Below are 12,546 nucleotides of genomic sequence, written 5' to 3'. Positions count from 1 at the left end.
TTTTCCCAATGAGAATATAATGTTTTCTATGAGATTTTTATGAGATTTTTATCCTTTTTTCTAAAGGGGAGAAAACACACAATTTATTTTATAAATATTTTTTTATATCCTATAAGGAACAATGAATAGAAAATACACTCAAGTATCTAGTCATCTGAAATATTAAAATAAAATTTCCCCTCCTTTTGCTCTATATTTTCCAAATGTAGAAATGGCACAGACAATATAATAAAATCAAACCATTTATACATATACAACTTAACGGATTTTAGGTACCAAAATGCCAACTTATTTTTATTTGGTCAGGAAATTGACCTACATAGAAAAGGCAAGGTTTCCTTGAAGTCACAGTCACTTTCCAAAGATTCAATAGTAGAAGCAACAAAATGCTGCCACAACACAGAATAAGCTGCCGTTTATGCAAACATCGTGAGCGAAGTTGTCTGTGTCTGCATCCCAGAAGCAGAGAGCAGTCGTGCTTTTAGCTTATCTTGAATCATTTCTGATAGACGCTTTGTGAGTTGAAGCATTTCATCTGGAGAATATTCAGTGCTGGCCAGTTCTACCTTGAGCGCAGCATGGATGAAGTCTCTAACCACAGAGGCTCTAAACCTTTGCTGAAAAATGGGTCTCAGAATATAGGTGTTCTCAGGCTCCCCTGAGTTCTTGTCCACCTTGCACAAGCCCTCGGAGGGGCTGGCTGTTAAGGCCTGGCAGAGGAAGGGCTCAGCCATATCCCTGCATCTGGATCCAGCAGATCTCTAGAAGGAGGGATATTTATCTTACTTTAGCAAGCAAATGTTAGTATATATTTTCTACTTCTGTTGGGTAAATAGCATCATAGTATGTGCATTATTTTCTACTATGCTGTGGGGCACTTTCAAAATGACATTACATCAGAATCTCAGTCTTTGTTACATCTTTATTTGTTTTTGTATGCTTTTGTATATGGGTAAATGCCATAGTGGATGTGAGGAGGTCAAAGGACATCTGACAGGAGTTGATTCTCTTCTACCCTTTGAGTTCCAGAAACTGAACTTTGTACTTCAGTACCTTACCTTCTGAGTCAACTTGCTGGCCCTCCGTCTTATATTGGCTTCTCTAAGATTTATATGATACTTCTAAACATAGCTTGCCTGTATATTTCTCTCCTTTTGACTGAGGCTAAGTCATTTTCACACATTTTAGAATTATTCCTATTTCTTTCTCTAGGATTTGTAGTTTCATTAAGTTTGTCTATTGTAAAATTTTTATGTGTATTTCTGTAATGTGTGTTAGAATGGTATTGATGCATGTGTATACATGTGTTTGCAATTATGTGGGCACACATGTATGTACAGGTATGTGTGTGTGTGTGTGTGTGTGTGTGTAGTTGACCTTGGATGTCTTCTTCAATTACTCTCTACCTTCTCCATTGAGGCAGGGTTTCTCATTCTCGGGATTTTTTTTTTTTTATCTCTGTCTTCCACACGCTAAGATTATATACTGTTTTATAGCATTTTCATAATGCTAACACTAACAGTGAACTTTGCCCATAAGACAAAAATACTTTAAATAAATATAATGGATGTATTATGACATTTTTCTTATCAAAACACAATTTTATGGTTTATTTCACATGCCTGTATCAACTCAAGTAGCCATCTGTAAATCCTGAGTAGAAAGACCCTGTGTTAGCCACACTGCACAATTTCTCACAACAGAACGTGTTTCAATAGCATTAGACAGTGTTCAATGGTTTATAGCTATGGCTTCCATCTTTGCCAGCCAGAGCAGCTAGTAGCTAAGTTAGATATATTTTCTCTGAGTCACTCTCTTGCATTTGTCCCATTTTCCCCAATAGTATATTATAGGAGAATAAGAAGACAATAAGGAATCTATTCAATAATCCACCCATGAATATATCCAATTGTCTATTACAGAATTCTGTTATCTAATTTGGAAAGGGAGGTGGGGGTTAGTGTTATTGCTTATCAATGTGCTTTTAAAATGCACATATATTCATAGTATAATTAATTTATTATAGGTCACATCATCTCGACACTCCCTCACGTGAAGGAGGAGCTTAGTCAGGGAAAGCTTTCAGCTCATCCAACAGAACACGTGGTGTCACATGAGCATGGCAAAAGGAATTAAACAAAAAGAACCTTAGCCTGTAGTGAATCTCAGAGGAAGAACCTTTTCCTCTGCAGGGTTGGCCACAGATGATGTCTGTGGTATGCGGAGAAGGCCTCTATATCCTCCTGTGCTCCGCCATTGGCCTAAATCTTGTGGAAGATGAGAGGGTTTCTCTTGCTGTCAACTACCTACACTTCTTGCTTGCAACTTCTCTTCTGAAGAGAAAGCTTTACCCCGTGCCGACCATAGCAATTGTGATATAACAAATGTACTGGTAGAGAATGGAGCCTTTAAAATTAGGGTAGCTATGTTATCTGCATACTGGGTTCCTTAGCCATAAGGATAAATATGACCCTATCATTTTTAGCACGTTGAATGGAACCAGAGAGCATCTATTAAGTGAAATAAGCCAGACACAGGAAGACAGACGCAAAACTTCTCATATGCGAACGGTAAATGGACCAGAATGTAGCGTACTGTACTAGAGCAGTGGTTCTCAATCTTCCTAATGCTGAGACCCTTTAATCCATCTCCTCATGCTGTGGTGACTCTCAGCTATACATTTTTTTTTATTACTGCTTCATAACTGTAATTTTGCTACCATGATGGATTATATTGTAAATATCCGATATGCAGGATACCTGATATGCTACTCCGGTGAAGAGGTCCTTTGACTCCCAGAGTGTTGCTGCCTGAAGCTTGGGAACCATTGTACGAGAGGCTGGGAGGACTAGAGTTGGTTTGAGCGAGGAGATAAGGGCAGTTAGTTAACGAGTACCAGAGTGACCATACAGAAGCAACATGCTCTGGTGTTTCATAGAGAGTTCCCAAGAATTTATTCTTAAGGGAGTCCTGCAAAAGAGGAGCTGAAACTGAACATAAAGGACACAGAGAGACAAATGCAAACTAGCCTGATCTGATTGGTGCATCCGATTTATATGTGCAGTTACTGTGGCCATAAAAAAAAAAAAAATGAAGACAACAAATACTTAAGAACATCTACTTTTCTTCAGTAATTTTTTTTTGAGACAATATTTCTCTGTGTAACCTTGCCATCCTAGAACTTGTCAAGAACAGGCTGGTCTTGAACTCAGAGATCCATCTGCTTCTGCCTCCCCAGTAGTGGGATTAAATTCTTCAGTATTTTTTATTGATGTTTCAGCTCTACCCCATTTACTGATGATCATATCTCTCGGTGAATTGAAGAAACTTCCTCTGTTCCCAGTACTATGACAAAGTATCATGGACTGTGCAATTTATAAACAGCAGAAATTTCTTTCACACAGTTCTGGCTCTGCTAGATCTCAGTTGAGTCTACCCATAGATTTGGTGTCTTGTGTGCCAAGGATGGTGTTTTCCTCATATGCACAAAGGGATTGCAGCTTGGAGGGTAGCTCTCTGAGCCTCATTCAGTTGTAATTGTACAGCTCTCCTCATTGTCCTGAGTTAAAGGTTTGACACTGATGTTGGAGGGACACTCTTCTCAGTTAGCCCATTGTCCTGAGTCGAAGTTTTGACACTGATGTTGGAGGGACACAAACATTTAAACCATAGCAGCAGTATTCCAAGTGCTATGAAGTTTGCTTGCAACCGCTGACTTTGAATGAGTTAATAACTTTTTTCCATGTGGGTGGTATGACTAGGGCCTCTGATACAAGCTAACACACTCTGGGATCCCAAAGCTATTAATAACAGCTCTTTTTGCTGTTGAGTACTGTGCAACCTCTGTTTACACCAGGCACAGAATGGTCATCTAGCTCTCACCCTATAAAGCAGCGTGGTTCTCTAGATCTTTGCAGCCAATGAGCTGAAGCCCAGTAGGAGGAAAACTCATGTCAGGTCATACCTGGAGCATGTTACAGGACTTATAATGGCACCTAGGTCCTTGTACTCCATCCTGTGATTCCAACATTGGTGAGGGAAGACATAATATTTCCCACAGCCGTGTGTGTGTGTGTGTGTGTGTGTGTGTGTGTGTGTGCGCGCGCGCGCGTGCACGCGTGTTCACACATGTGCGTGCATACAGAAAGTGAATGTACCTTACGTTGTAAAACCTACATATATTTATATAGTATAAAGGCCTGAAGCTGGGTGGTAGAGAGGTGGGGGTGAGTCTTGAAGAAGTTGGGGGACAGGGGGGTAACTATGATCAAAATACATTGTATGGAATTCTTTAAGAATAATAAAGAATAAAGAATAATAAATAATAAATAATAATAAATAATAAAGAATAATTCTTTAAGGAAAATAAAGGAGAGGGTGAGACAGCTAGGTTTTATTCAAACCTTTTCATCACCATATAATTTTAAGTATTCTAAAGTTGAAAGTGTCCGGGTTTTAAATTTGTAGCACACCTACCTAGAGAATATTAGCAAGCTTTTATACATATCATGCCAATTAGATAATGAACATACAAAGAAAATGAGTGCATACTATAAAGTTTTACAAAACGAATTAGCTTCGATTTTTTCCCCCCCTCCAGTGGATTTAACACTTTGGCTAGCTAGCTCTTCCCTTAGCCCTTTCTGCCCACTAATAAGTTATTAAATTAGTATCCACAGAAGACTTTTCTAAGAATCTACAGTGTAAAGCGTTAAGCAGAAATTATACGTAATGAAAATGAAAGCTCATGTACAGAGTGCATTAGCTGGAAGTTGTTACACTTGTGTATGCATGTTTGTGTGGCAGTGTGTATGTGTGTGTGTACCTGTGGTGTCCCCTTGGGTGTTGCTCCTAGGGTACTATCCAGCTTGTTTGTTGAGACAGAATCTCTAGCATGGCTCAGGACTCAATTTGACATCAGTCTCTCTCTTCTCCTTGTCCCCAGTGCTCAGGTGACAAGCGTGTGTGAACACACCTGGATATTTTTTTCTTTTAATGTGTGTTTTGGGGTTGATCTCAGGTCCTCATGCTTGTGGGGCAAACCCTTGATGGATTGGCCTGTCTCCCATGCTCCATTTCACCGTTTAAGGGTGTTTCCGAGCATTGTTAGTTTGTATCAGACAGTTCTTCTGGGATGCAGGCAGTTTAAGTCACATTGTAGTAGTACTAGATTCTCAATGATTTTCATTTGTAGCCTGTTGGTACAGAGAACAGTAGAAGAAACTTCTAGTACCTTCTATGATATTTTTCCAGGTTTGCACTTTGCTCTTCTATTGATAACTTCATCCAGTGGAGAGAATTTTGCTTCTCCACATACAGAGGCAGAGATCCATGTAGCCACAAGCCCACATTCCCAGAGCTGTTCCAACTTGCCTTTGATACCAGCTCCTTCTCCACTTCTAAGCCTGCACACTGCGTGGTGTCTCACTTCCTTATCAGCTCCTGACTTGGCCTGTTCCTCTCTCTTTCGTCCTGAGTGGGTTCACACACCTAAGCACTAAGGTGATTGGTATGGATGCTCTCCATGTAAACAATAGCTTTGTCTGCAGATGTTCACAGTGTTAAGATTCAGACGTTGAGAGATGGCTAAACATGCCTCTTGAAAGAGCTGATTTCTCAGCCTGTGGCCTTGGATAGCAGACCCCACACTGGATTCCAGAGGCACCGTTGCTGAGGTTTTGTTTTGAGTCATTGTTACATGACCATTTTAAGGATGTTTCCTTAGTGAACAAGTCCTGGTGGTGGGAACTTTACAGCTTGTTGAAAGTGTGGTGGGTGTCAATATTTTCTGCACTGTCTGTGCTACACAGTACAGATGTCTACAGCCCATACTTTTTGGGAGTTTTGTGAGACTATAGCCTTTGCTTTACTGATGGAGTGGCTTTGGGGAATCACAGAGGTCAGTTTCTCTGCTGTGGAAGCTGGCAGAGAGTCGCTTGATTTCTCAGAAGGGCTCTTTTCACTGCTCAGCACTCCCTGCAAGCCAGTTGTCTGAAGCTCAAAGAAGCCTCACGTTCACCCAGGGAATTTGCTGGATAATAAATTAGCCTTGATTACAGGGTTTACCCCTGCAGACCAGGAGCCATGGGTTTAGGGAGGGTATGAGAACATGCTTTTCAAACTTGGAGCTACAGATGCCTCTCATTCGAGAGACCACACTTTGGCCACCACTGCTCCAGACCAACTGGCAGCGTCTCAGGCCTAAAACTTAGCTGTACAGCACCGCTATTATCAACGCTGGCCATTGTCCTGTTCCTGGCCTCCATTCTCTCCACATTCACCTACTAAAGATCTATGTTCTCTCCTTTGCATAGTTTATGTTAGATCTCCCTCATCCACAAAGTTCCCCCAAATAGCTTCTAATCACCTAGCCTGCATCTTTCCCTCAGGGCCCATTACCACTCTGACAACAAAGGAATCTTAATCTTTTCTCTTTAATCTTTGTTTTAAATTGGTTCACAAGGAGCGTATAGTAGATTTCATCCATGGGATCCAAGTGCAGACTCACATTCAGGCTCCTGCCTGTCTTTCATCTCCCTCATTTCTGTAAATCTAATACCAATGCTGCTGAGACCCAGTGTGTACATTTCCCAGGCTTTCTGTACGGTGACCCTGGCTCAAACCATGTCTGTGGGAGCAAGAGGGTTCTGCTTATTCACTGGCTTGTTTTGCCAGGCTCTCTTCTTTAGCATTGTGTTTTATTAATCTTTCATAAGGCAATTTGTGACAGGAAAGGGGATCAGTTTTAAATAATCCAAATTTAATTAAGGACTGTGTATTAAATTTAAGCTTGCTTGCTTGCTTTCTTTCTTTCTTTCTTTCTTTCTTTCTTTCTTTCTTTCTTTCTTTCTTTCTTTCTTTCTTTCTTTCTTTCTTTCTTTCTTTCTTTCCTGACACTAGCCCTGTCCCATTTCTTCTGCATAGTTTTGCCCTCTTCTCACCCCAGGCCCCCTTTTGGCCATTTTTCTCTGTCGACTATTAAATCCAAGGGCTGAATTCCCAGAGACTTCATTGCTCATGGTAGCATGTGGCTCTGGGTAGTTAGACAGACATCCAATTATCAAAGCAGCCTAATGAGCTAATGACTGCCCAGGGCATTCTCTTGGGAGGGGCCCAGGGACTCCTCTGGAAGTGGTTTCTGTCTGTCACCTGCTCAGACATGGGATGAGCCTTGCAATCACACATTCTCTCAAGAAGGGTAAACAGAGAGGGGTTTCCTAGGCAATGCTGTTTCCCAGCCGTTGAACATTTGCCTTTCCCACCCCTGTCCAGGGTGGCCAGTTGCCAGGATGGTGTGCCCAGGGTTAGTTTCTTGATAATCTGGTAAGAAAAATAAATGTGCCTAGCCTGTTATGGTGTGAAATATCTGAAACAATAGTTTTCAAACTGCTTAAAATCCCATCATCTATAGTTTTGTTCACTTCTTTGTAGCTAGTGAAGTGGCATGATTTCAGAATCATCATACTTAATGCTTTTATCATTTCTTTGTAGAAAAATTAAGAATTTTTATTGTTTCTTTTTTGGCTAATTCTTCCTTCCACAGTCACAGAAACCAATAAAGCACTCCAATCGACACTTACCCCCTTTTAATATATATGCCTATGAATTGTTCACTGCATATCAAGACTTTGAACGAGGGCAGTGACTTTATTAAACTTTACTGAAGTGTGTAAGTCCAGTTTTGGGGACTTGGATGCCATGCCTATATGGTAATTTCTACCTGTGTTTGAGCCCAATAGCTTTCAACCTCTTACTCAATAGTCAGAAACTACATTCAAAAATAGAATTACATTCTGAAAAGATTTAGGGTATTGCTCCATATATTACAATACTTGTTTACCCAGGCATAATGAAAAAATACACACACATAAAAGCAACAAGGAGTGACTTAGAAGAAAGAAAGGGGTCTCAGGGGATAGAGCGTCACAGTAAGGGTGTATCACGGACCTTCTCGGGCAGGGAAGCCATCGGTCTGATTTCTTGGGTACATAATTCCAAGGTGGTGCTTAGAAGAAGACGTAAAGTACAGTTGGTCTGGGAGACTCAGGAAAGTGGCTAATGGAAGATTTGAATAAAACCCATATACTTCCCCAACAATCAGTGAGTTAGAGGAAATTTTATTCAATAGAAAAAAGGGCCATTATTTAGTTGTGGAGGTCCATTCCTAGATTCTTAGTCACATAGACCATGTGATGTGGCTGGTGGGTGTGCTATGGGTGACGGTGGGGTGTGTGGCGACATATGGAAGGTGATTTAATCTCTAAATGGGATATATATATATATATATATATATATATATATATATATATATATGTGTGTGTGTGCGCGAATGTGTATGTAAGTGTGTATGTATGTATGTATGTATCATCTATCTATCTACCTATCTATACTAGAACAGTCTTCCCTTCCCTTCCCTTCCCTCCCTCCCTCCCTCCCTCCCTTGTTTCCTTCCTTTCTGTTTCAAGCTGGTGCACACCAACACTCTGTTTAACTAGATGCCTGTGACTCTCCAGGGAGGCTCTCTGACCAAAGCGAGCTGCTGAGGTCTTTTGGATTCTTTCCCTTGATGAGGTCACTCCAAGGTTCTATCAGTTGTTTACTCATCGGCTTGTAATAAAAACTGGATCTCCCGGAGGCTATGTAAACAGAAATTAAGTGGGAGACATTCCACATCCTAGAGAGCAGATTAACTATTAGCTGTTTCTGCTGCTGCTGTACAAATTAAAGGCACAGGGACAGTTCAGCTGCAAATAGTATGATTGAGATAAATATAATTTCCTTATTTTTGCAGTGTTCTCTTGTTTTTTTATTTGTCTGTTACATCCACTAAAGGAATAAGAATACATTATAACATAAGGTCCCCTTAACTCCCGTTCTGCAAACTCTTTAGTAAATGTTTGCCATTAAACTTTAAGTAACCTGGTATGAAGTTTTGTTACCAGAGGAGGCATGGATGTGCATCATGATTTGTTTGTTTGTTTTGTAGTGCTACAGGTAAAATCTAAGCTCTGTTGCTACAATGAGAGCTTTAGTTTCTTTAGAAATCCAGCTTTGTTATATGAATATCTTTTTGTTTGAATCCCTGGTATGGAGTGAGAGGCTGCCTCACAGCAGGCGATTATGATTTGCCTCTTGGACTAGCAGGGGCACGATCTTTGCAAGCTGCAGAGAGTGTAATTCTTGGAGCTGGAGAGAATATAAATGCCAGAGCCCTGAGAGGTGTGGGAGGAGCTCAGAAGAAGGAGAAAGGAGGAGAAGGAAGAGGAAGAGGAGGAGGAAGAGGCGGAACCACCCCTGCAACAAGGGGTAAAAAGACCTGCGCCCAGACCTCCTCTTTTCCCAGACGGAGGGGCAGTTTCTAGTATTGGATGACCATTGCGGTCAAGCAGGTACCGCTGGGCTGGAAGGTGGCGGTTGTACGCTATGAGGGCATCAACATTTCTGGAAATTTTCTACAGAAACAAGTTAAAGTATCTGGCCTTTCTCCGAAAGCGGATGAATACCAACCCCTCTCGAAGCTCCTATCACTTCCTCCAGCCTCATTTTTTGGCGCTCTGTGCGAGGCATGCTGCCCCACAAGACCAAGAGAGGCCAGGCTGCCCTGGAATGCCTCAAGGTGTTGGATGGGATCCCTCCACCGTATGACAAGAAAAAGCAGATGGTGGTTCCTGCTGCCCTCAAGGTTGTGTGGCTGAAGTCTACCAGAAAGTTAGCTTACCTGGGGGCGTCTGGCTCATGAGGTTGGGTGGAAGTACCAGGCAGTGACAACTGTTCTGGAGGGGAAACGGAAGGAAAAGGCCACGATTCACGATTGGAAGAAGAAGCAGCAGCTCTCGAGGCATCAGAAACAGGCAGAAAAGAATGTGGAGAAGAAAATCTTGAAGTTCACAGAGGTCCATAAGACCAGTGGACTCCAGATGTGAATCCGATAAAGACTGTGCCTCAGACCTGCCTGCCCTGCCCTTCCTCCACCTCCAACCAGGGAAGTGGGGACCAGAGGTCCCTTAGGCACTGCTCCTGTGGGTAGAGGGTACATTTAGGCAGCTGAGAGCGCACCGCCTGCTTGAGTTTTATTAAAGTGAAAACCATGGAATGATTTGAGCTTCAGTGTTGAAAATGAGTAGCAGGGCGGCCCCACCCACCTGATTCAATACCATATTCTGCAGCTATGAAAATGAGGGCTACACCCCTGGGCTGAGATTTAGAAGTGCACACAGAAAATACTGACCAAGTGCAAGCACGACCTTTGCTCCTTCCCAACAGACCACAAAGCAATATTTTTCTGGATGGTTCTATGTGCTAATAAATTATTTGACTTAAGAAAAAAAGTGGAGGAGGAGGAGGAGGAGGAGGAGGAGGAGGAGGGGAGGAGAAGGCTGCTGTTGTTGCTGTTGCAGATTGACAAGAGTTCCTGAGCAAAGAGAAATTGAAGATATCCTGACAACACAGATTGGACTTGCCCTGACACCCATAATCAGCAGGAAGTAGCCTAAAGAGGTCTATGTCCACTTACCCTCTAACCTTCTTTCTCTCCTACCTAGTGTTGGGGGGGGTGTTAGAAGGGATTAGAGTGGGATAAGGGTAGATATAGATATAAGAACCTAATAAAGTAGATAAAAAATCATGCCAGCATGGTGCTTTCAATATAAGTGATGTATTTCCAAAGCTAAACCATCTGCTCTTGAACTTGGAGGATCGTCGTACAGTGGAAAAACATGGACTAAGAAAGTTAGGCACCTATGGATTGAAACCAGTTTTGTCCGTGAGACCTGTGTGACCTTGGGCAAGGTGACCAACTTTGTTGTCTCCACCGTCCTCAACTGTAATTGCTTCCGCTTTGAGGAGAACTTTCAGTGAATGATAGCATACCTTTAACTCAGTGCCTGATTCCTGACAGCCTGCCATCAACATGAGCTTCCCGTACTTATGGTTGTTTCATTGGCAAGAGCTAAAGTATCAAAATTGTCTTCCATCTTTATCCACTAGAAACTCTTAATTAGTTGTTCTATAAACATGTATTTACACACACACACACACACACACACACACATCATTCTCTTTCTCTCTGACTATCATTCTGGATATTTTCTTTTAATTTCTTTTTCCTTCTTTCCCTTTCCTTTCTCTTTCTTCATTTTTATTATTCTTGCTTTCTGATGGAAGAAGATGCTTTGGTTCAGTTCCTGCAGGAGTCCATGAATCTGCCATTTTCCCAGAAAGCCTTTGACACTACAAACTAAGATTTGAGTAGTGGGTATGATTACCTGTGTTATAATAGTAATAGTAGTTATTAACATTGGTTATTCTTTACAGCAACTTTAGCTGCATAACAAAATCAAGCAGGCGTATCAGAGATAAGCCAAAGATTTTTGCCTATCCTGTTATATTTTTTATGGTATAATTATTATAATCAATGAACCACCAGATACACTTTAAACTAAATTCTCTATTTTATTCTGATTTCTTTAGGATTCCATCCAGAGTAGCACATTGCATTTGATCATATCTTCTTAGGTTTTATTTTTTTGTCTGTGACAATTTTTTATGCTTTATAATTTTTGATAAATGTAATGGTTTTGAGGAATACTAGTTAGGCATTTCCAGGGTGCCCCTCACTTGGGATTTCTCTGTTGTATAGTCCTGGTTGAACTGCAAGTATGGATTGTGGAGACTATCCAGGGGAGAAGTACCTGTCATAGTCTATCCCAGCCTACATTGCCAATGTGATTTATGACTGCTCACATTGACCTTGATATCCGACTAAGGCAGTGTCTGTCAGCTTTCTCTCCTAGAAAGTCATATTTTTTCTCTCCTTACGTGAAATACATCTTAAAAAGAATTTAGTATGCACACTCCACAGTTCTCTTTGAGAATATTTGCAAGTGTTAATTGCAAAAATCTTACATGGGGACTTTAGACAAAGTTTTTGGTATAATTTTCTATGATAGAAACAAACTATCCATTTATAATGTTAATTTTTTGTATTTAAAGCTCTTTGTATTAAGCAGACTAGATACTTCTTAATTTGTAGGTATTTATGATAATTCATAATAGGCATATAGACATATTTGTAATCTAATGTTATCCACTCTTTAGTTATTAAATCTTTGGTAATTTAGTAAACCTTGTTCTGTTTCTCCTGCTTGAACATTATTCCCTGAAATAGAAAAAAACAACACTAGTTAAAAATTACTTTTCATTCTTACAGTATCTCCTAATTTCTACATGATGAAACACTGTTAATCTTTTTGATAGTTGACCAGGAAAAATGGAAGCCTTATCTTGTTTTAAAGAAAAATTGGTCGTTAAACACATGAGACAAACCATCCGTATCATAAAGAACACATTGGCCATGAGAATTACTAGTTTATTTCTCACATGGCCTGGCTGCACAGCCTCACATTACATATGCGAATGCATAGAAGCAGAGAGAAGTTGAAGGCTAAATGGGAAACAAAATACTCCCTCCAGTTTTAATCACTAATTACTGGTCTCTCCTTTCCTCTCCTCTCCTCTCCTCTCCTCTCCTCTCCTCTCCTCTCCTCT

The 12,546-nt window shown here is 40.8% G+C and overlaps 2 pseudogenes; one reads left to right on the top strand and one right to left on the bottom strand.

Moving 5' to 3' along the window:
• Positions 1-366: 366 nt before the first annotated feature.
• On the bottom strand, positions 367-734 carry LOC110328416 (annotated as a pseudogene).
• An 8,746-nt stretch (positions 735-9,480) lies between these two features.
• LOC110328563 lies at positions 9,481-9,923 on the top strand (annotated as a pseudogene).
• The last annotated feature ends 2,623 nt before the right edge of the window (positions 9,924-12,546 follow it).

Source organism: Mus pahari, chromosome 10 (assembly GCF_900095145.1).
Source record: "Mus pahari chromosome 10, PAHARI_EIJ_v1.1, whole genome shotgun sequence".
NCBI classification, from domain to species: domain Eukaryota; kingdom Metazoa; phylum Chordata; class Mammalia; order Rodentia; family Muridae; genus Mus; species Mus pahari.
The sequence above is the reverse complement of the archived record's forward strand: the minus strand, read 5'-3'. Positions and strand labels throughout refer to the sequence as shown.